We start from the raw sequence: 8070 nt of genomic DNA, 5'->3' as shown, positions 1-8070 counted from the left end.
TGGGGGAAAAGCTATGAAATTCGGTTCCATGTGGTCTCTATTTATCTAACATTTCCAATTCCCTCTTCTCTGAAAGCCAATAAAATTCTGAATTTTTTCCCACATGAGATTGCGGGTTCTTTGGGAAGAAGAAACGCAAGCATATGGCCCTCAGGAAATCGAATCTGCTTTATGAGATAAAAATTTCCCCTCTATAAATCAGGCTGTGGCATAGCTGTCCTCGCAGCTGCCTTTTACATTTGGGGGCCACAGATGACACACACGCACATATGCGCTCCTGCCTTGCAAAAAAAAAAAAAAAAATCTATGGCTGCCCCCCTCCTCCGGAGAGGTCTTTTCCTTCCCCATCTGTTCCCCACGGATGCCATTAGCTCCCTTTTTAATTCTTTCCCCCTCGCTGCACACTCTGATGTTACTCGGCAACCCCCAGTGGACCCGAGCAGACTTATTTGGTTTCACGTGTAATAGATAAAACAGCAGGGGCTTCTAATCGGAAAATGTTCTGCAAGCTGCAAAAGGGCCACAGAAAACCGCAAAGCTGCCAACTGGGTTCAGGGTCGATTAACACACACTTGGCACAAGTTTGGCACATGACACTGCTCCATCTCCCATAGAGGAGCAGGGGGTTAGTTACATGCTAACAGATGCATGTGGCCAGAGATACAAGTGGCCAGTAACTTCCCACGGTCTCGTTCTTTTGGGTGAAGTCCAGAGACTTATAGGTAGTAGACTCTTGCATGAGGCCACAGGTTTAAAGTTGTTGGGGTTCTCTTTCTAATTCTAACTGTCAGGTCTACAGTAACTCTGCTCACACTTGACCTAAGGCACATTGGTTTTGGGCTTTTTTGTTTTGGAAAAACAGAAAAATCTTTTAACGGATGGTTTGCTGATATTACGAATGACAAGTTTTAGTAGCTACGATTCTGGTCTTTCTGACTGCTCCATAGAATGCATCTTTGGGATAGAAGAACAAATAAGATTTCCATTTTCCTGTAATTACGAAATTATCATACTCGAGCGAGGCACAGCCAGTGAACGTTTCTTCAACCCCACAGACTTCATTCCCTTTACCAACTATTTCTAATCCACCTGATCCCTCACAGGAGAAAAACACCATCCACGTCAGTACCTGGGAGCATTTTCTTGTATTCAGCAACTCAACTATTCTATGAGTCCTGTAATGCCACACAGTCTTATTACTTTTTTTTTTTTTTGCAAAAGATATGATCTTTCAACATTTACGTAGGAGACTATTTCCCCTGTGTTTTGTTGTTATTGTTTTAGAATTACCAAAAGACTTTGTGGGGTTTACTTTTTTTTCACAATAAAAAAAAAGAGTGTTATGAGCCCATGAGTCAGACCAGCATCTGAGTAAAACTCTGCAGGCTCCATTCCTGGTACATGAAGAGATTCAATCCAGTCCCCCAGCCCTCAGTTCTCAGAGGAATTTGTGAGGGATAAAAGTGATATAACTACTTATATTATTGCATAGCCTAGAAACACAGAAAACTGATGTCAACAATACAATCTCAAAGTAAATAAATAAATATGAATAAAAGATGCTAAATCCATTCATCCCAGAATGGGTGAAAAGGAGGGATTTTATGGATGTGGGGAAGAGGCATCTCACCTACTGGAGAAAATGGCTTGTGGACAGTCACTCAAGACTCAAAGATGCAACCACTGGGAGAGGTCAGCTTCGACTGCACTGTCACCAGGAGCCACACCAGAGAACCCAGGCCAGAGCCCTCAGCATTCTCGGGATCACTGCAAATGTGTCCAACAGACTTCAGGAGGGTGGTGAGAACCAGTGACCACCATCTGGGGGTAAAAAGCTACTCAAGCCACAACAGCTATCGAGACCCAGCTGGAGCCCTTCGAGATGCATCCTGGGCCTGCTTTTGGTGAAGGGCTTGTTGACACGTGGGCAGACACCTTCTTTTGAAAAGCAGAGGAAGGTGTCTATGGGAACTTTCTTTTTCCTTTACAGGAACTCTTTCTACGCATCAGCTTTTCTGTTGGTTCACGGTGTAAACTGGTTTGCAGAAAAAGGTGTTGCAAGTGATCTCAGCTAACTTCTAATTTGGCCACGGCCCCAGAACTGCACAGACAAGTGAATGAGCGACCACATGGCCCTGCGGTCCTCCACCGGTGTGGAATCATCACTGTGCTTCTTTGGGCCGCTAGGTGTGATCTTACTTGAGAAAAGTGTGCAAACACAATGCAGGATTTTGTGAGGCTCTGTCTCCTCAGCTCTTGGATAGCTCAAGGACTGGCTCTGCCACATCCTGGTTCCATCTTAGCCTGGAAGCCACTGCTTCCGGTCTGTCACCCAGCTGGACTAATGGCTCACCAGTGAGGTCAGCAACACCGAACACCTGAGGAGGGTGAAGTCCGGCTCTGAGCCCTTTTGCAAGGAGAGTGCATCCAATGTCCGCTAAGGTGATCTTGAAGTATTTCAGATGGAATGCTCAAACTAGACACTAGATGAAGGTCACAGGTCTTATCCAGCTCTTCAGGTACCAAAGTCCTAGGAGCATCATCATCTGAATAGCCAGAGTTGGTTACCACACCTCTGCTCCAGACCTGACGTCAATAGGCATGTAAGCACATGATCTGGGACCAAAAGTCCTTCCTGTATGTACTGCTCTGACGTACCACCACATCTTAGAGGCTGCAGTGAACAGACAGACCTTTCCAAGCCACCCAGAGCTCTGACCTATGGACGGAGGAATTGCAGAGGGGTGGAGGTGGGGTAGGTAGAGGCAGCACCCATGACACTCATGATGGTCTTGAAAGAGACTACCAACTGCTTGACACAGTTCCCATCAAGAAGTAGGTCTAGGTCCTTGAAACCTAAGCTCTGTACCTCCTCTGACCAGTGGATTCAGTGGAAAGGATACTCTAGGTTTCCTGAGGTGAGGTCGTAAAAAGAGCAGACAGCTCCACCTGCTTCTCCAAGATCGCTTGCTCTTTGGAAGCTTCTTTTCTGGATGCTTCTCAGAATGAAGCCTGCACTGCATGGAGCCCCAGTCCCCCAGGGGGTGGGGAGGTGGGGAGCCATGTGCCATACTGTGGTCACCTTCCCCCACCTGCAGGTTCAGCCACTAGGCCTGTGAGTGGAGCCACCAGCCCCAGTTCACCTAGCACCCAGCCATTTGCAGCACCCCAGGCACCTGGATCTCTCTAAGGACATGACAGAGCAGGGGTCACGCTGTGAACTCCACAAACACAGCAGCATGGTGGTTGGTTTCATGCCACTGTGTGGTAGATTGTTGTGCAAAATAGTAACCAGGGCATACGTCAAGGTGAGGGTTGAACGTTAAAAAAGGCCTGTGTGCATTCCCAGAGTGAGACACGCCCAGCCCCCTGTGCACCTCCCCAGGCCTCAGTCAAATCTATTGGGTCAGACAGGAGACAAGCTTCTTTTCCATCCTCCTGTTGGGCCAGTGGCTCACCAGTGAGTGCTTTCTAGACTCTGTGGCAGTCAGCACTCAGTTGCTCCCACTCTGAACAAAGCCTCCTGGGACTTCCTCTCCACTTGCCTGTCCCCCACTGTACCTCCGACCTCTTCTTCTTCCAACCTCCCCTCACCTGCTCTTCAGCAGAACTGGCCTCCTCTCTGGTCCATAAATATACTAGGTATGTTCCCACCTCAGGGCCTTTGCCCATTCTGTTCCTCCTGCCTGGACACCCCTCCCTCCCATATGTCTCCCTTAGTTTATTCAGATCTATATTCAGAACCACTTCCTCAGTGGGCCCTCTGGGGCCATCCTCTCTAAAAACACAAATCCCCCACTACAACTCGCAACTTCTTATTATTATATTATAAATAACAGGAATAAGCCAAATATAAGTACTTAGAAGTACTCAGAAGAAAAATAAAGTAGGAAGACTTCCTACTTTATTTTTCTTCTGATTATTTTTCTTCTGAGTACTTCTAAGTACTTATATTTGGCTTATTCCTGTTATTTATCATCTGTCTCCCCCCGATTAGATGTTCAATATGGGATAATTCCCCAGGGCTCAGAAGAGCAACTGACCCCAGGAAAGCAGGAAGTCAGTATTTATTGCAAAAAAATAACTACATATTATGAAACAAAGGTTTGCTTTTGCTACATCCTGAGAAACAAACAAACAGAATATGTGCCTAGCCTATCATAAAAAAAAAAAAAAATTGTTAGGTCAATAGACAGAAGACATGAAGAATGATGGCTTCTCACTGCCTTCAGGAAGGAGCATGAGCATCATCCCGCTGTGATCTCCCTCCACCCACCCGGCCTCCTCTCCACCTCGCTGCTGGCCTCCCTCCTCTGCCAGCCTGGAGGGTATAGCGGGTGTGTGTGTGTGTGTGTGTATATTCCAGCACCTGGAAACTTTCCTCTGGCGAATTCCTCCACCTGAGATGTCCTTCATCCACCTCTTTATGGACTGACACTGTGTTTGTCTTGAAGGACCAGCTGGGGCACCCCCTCTTCTTTGCTGCAGTGCCTTTCATCTTCCGTTCATTCCACCTGCATCCATCTATGTCACTTCTCACAGGTGCCGAGGTCCCTGGGTGCCTGCCCCAACTCCCTCATCCACCTGAGACCCCCTTGGAGAGGTCACATGTGCCTATTTCCTGATCTTGGCATCCTCAGCCCATAGACAGCTGTCCATCTAAAGGGGGATGGGAGGCTGTGGGTTAGGTGGAGGCGGGTGGTAGGAGAGGAGGTCAGGAGAACTAACTCCAAGGCCAGGCGGTAGGATTGGGTCTGAGTCTGAGAAGTACTATAATAGCAGCCGAGAAAACCAACACATGCTAGTGATACTGTAAAGGATATAGAACTTGGAATCAAAGGTCTTGAGCTCATCTGGGTGTGGTGGTACACACCTGTGATCTCAGTGGCTTGGGAGGCTGAGGCAGGAGGATTGTGAGTTCAAAACCAGCCTCAGCAACTTAGTGAGGCTCTAAGAAACTCAGCAAGACCCTGTCTCCAAGTAAAATATAAAAAAGGCTGGGGATATGACTCAGTGGTTAAGCTTTCCTGGGTTCAATTCCCAGTACTTCTCCTACTGCTACTACTACTACTTGACTACTACTACAACTACTACTAATGATAACAATTGTGGCCTCATCTAACTGTCTCTGTGAACAATTTGTTTAATTTCTCCCAGCCTTGGTTTCTTTATCTGCAAAAAATGTTTATGGCAGAAGGATATTGTGTGCATGGAAGAATATTACTTTTTTCAGGGTGTGATCCCAGCAACTTGGGAAGCTGCAGGTAGAAGGAACCCAAATTTAAAGGCAGCTTGGGTGATTTATCCAGATTCTGTCTTAAAATTTAAAAAGGACCAAACATGTAGCTCAGTACTAGAGAATTTTCCTAGCATATTATAGGATGGGTTCACTCCCCAGTACTGAGAAAAAAAAATTTTTGAGGGGGCAAAAGTGTAAACCTGAAAACACTATGCAAACAAATCTGTGATTGATGAAATTAGCAAGGGTGCAATTCAGGTTGTGGCCAGTGGATGGCAGCAGCAGGCAGGGACTTTGCCCCAAGGTTCATTGAAATAAGGCAGCCTTAGAAGCAGAGAGAAAGGGATAAGTGAACTGGGTTTCCAGAGATAAGTGCACTCTTTTCTGCTCAGGTCCCCTGACCATGAAGGAATTGTCTTCTGCCCTGGTGTGGGATCTGGCCATGGCTGAACCAAACCCCAGACACCTCCCTGTGAGTGTCCCCAGATTTTTTTTTTACAGACCATACTAACCTGCAATTTTTAGTACACAGCATGGGTTTTAGGTTTCTCACTGACCTTATTATACTCTAACTTTCACCATAATTTATTATTATTATTATTATTATTATTATTATTATTATTATTATCATCATCATCATCATCATCATCATCATCATCATTATTATATTATTTGTGATGCTGGAACCGAGGGGTATTTTCCCACTGAGTTACATCACCAGCCCTTTTTATTTTTTTGAGACAGGTTCTTGCCAAGTTGCCCAGCCTGACCTCAAACTTGCAATCCTCCTGCCTCGGCCTTCCAAGTCTCTGAGATTACAGGTGTGTGTCACTACACCCAGTCAGCCACAAATTGGGGGGCTAAATTAGGCAAGCAGAATTATCCCCCATCTCCCACCTCACCATTTTAGCCCTGAGGAAACCGAGGCCTAGGAAGGTTACTTTTAAGATCACCCAGAACACATAGGAAAAGTTAGAATTCACATTTTAATCGCAGGGTTTCTAGTTTGGATACCCTCACATCGTCCTTCCATCACTTCCTCTGTTCCATTGTCCACACAGCCAGCAATTTGGGGGGCTCTTGCTGTGAAGCCACCATAGGCCCCTCCCCTGGCCTTGGCCTACTGATGTCCCCTGCCCCCTTTCCTTCAGTCTAGGCCTCAGTCTGCTTTCCTCTACGCAGGCTGCAGTCACCCCTTCCTTAGCCTCCTGTTCCCAAACTAGCAGCTGACAAGTGCTCTGTCTCCCCATGTCCCCTAGATCTCCATGTATATTCAAAACTGGTTTTATAGCTGAGAAATCCTGAGAAACAACCAGGAAGAGGATTTCAAAGAATAAAATAAAAAGCAGAGAAAAGCAATGTTTGTTTAAGGGTACTTTAAAGATGTCTAGTTGGATTTCTTTCCCCCCACAGAGCCGGGGAATCAAACCTGGGGCCCACACATGTAGGCAAGTGCTCTACCATTGAGCTACACCCTCAGCCCAAAGTTCCTGACTTCTTGGTCTAAAGTCTCTGACTTCTTTGTTAGATGGCCTTCAGGAGCCCCAAGTACCTTGAGCTTTCCTGGCTGTGAAGGCGAATCTCCTCCATCTCATCCCTTCCCTAGTCCTCTTAGTAGTTCCCCTTTATCCTTGAACTATCCGTTACCAGAGGTCCAACTGCAGTCGGAAAATGTTAAATGGAAAATTCCAGAAACAAACAATTTGTAAGTGTGACATAATTTTTATTGTAATGTATTGTCATACTTGTTCTATTTTATGATTGTTAATCTCTTACTGTGCTTAAACTTATAGATTAAACTAAGTATATATAGGAAAAAGCAAAGTATATATAGTGTTCAGGATTCTTTGTGGTTCCAGGCACCTGGTAGGGGTCTTGGGACATTGGCCCTGGATAAGGGCAGCTGCTGTAGGCCTCTCCATCTGGAACAGAGGCTGACAGGGAAGCAGGCCAACATTGTTCGAGGATGTCCTAGGAGCCAGGCACTATGCCTCTCTTTGACTCACAATATCCTTGAGAATGAAGCATTTATCTTCCTTGACAAACCTTGAAACTGAGGTTCATAGATAGGAATGGATGTGCCCAGATGTGCACAGCTCCTATGTGATGGGCTGGGGCCGCTGGCTCAGAGCTGTTTTCTCTGAAATCACATGATCATACAGCAGGTGACCAACATGTTCTCCCTCTCTGGGAGGCATATAGCCCTTGGGGGAACTTCCAGGGTGGGAACTCTCAGGAGCTCAGGTTCACCCAGGAACTGTTCACCCAGAATTCTGTCCCCTGCTGTGTGGGTGGGAAACACAAGAGGGGAAAGCAAACTCGTCCTTTGCCTGGGAGGACTTCACACTTGGCAGAGGAAGAGCTCTCGTAGAGGAGAGGGTTTTCAACTGGAAAAGAGCTTGTCTCCTGCCGCGGAATTCATTGGCGGACGATGACAGGAGGCTGCTTTTGCGAAGACACCCAGCACATCCCTAGGCAGTGACAACACCTCTGGAATCTGCTGCGGATGCAGCTCTTGATCTTATCCTAGATAGAACCAAGCCCGACATCCACAGGACCTGGCTGCAAAGAGACACATGGTGCAGGCTTTCTGATAATCACTGAAGCCAGTTTTGAGTAAAAAGTGCTACACATGGGGCTGCTTTTTTGAATTTGTGGGAAGGCATTGTGAGGGCACAAGTGGCTGGACTGGAGAGGGGAGGGACATTCTATAGCTTGGTGGGTAGGACTTAGTGATCCCTGTGTAGGGGCAAGCCAGGTGTAAGAGGCAGAAATGACGGCCGGGAGGTCTCAGGATGAAGCCAGAGGGTCCCAGGGTTTGTAGCACAGGT

The sequence above is a fragment of the Spermophilus citellus genome (genome assembly GCF_964194105.1).
Source record: "Spermophilus citellus genome assembly, chromosome: 9".
NCBI lineage: Eukaryota > Metazoa > Chordata > Mammalia > Rodentia > Sciuridae > Spermophilus > Spermophilus citellus.
Note: the sequence above shows the minus strand (reverse complement) of the source record.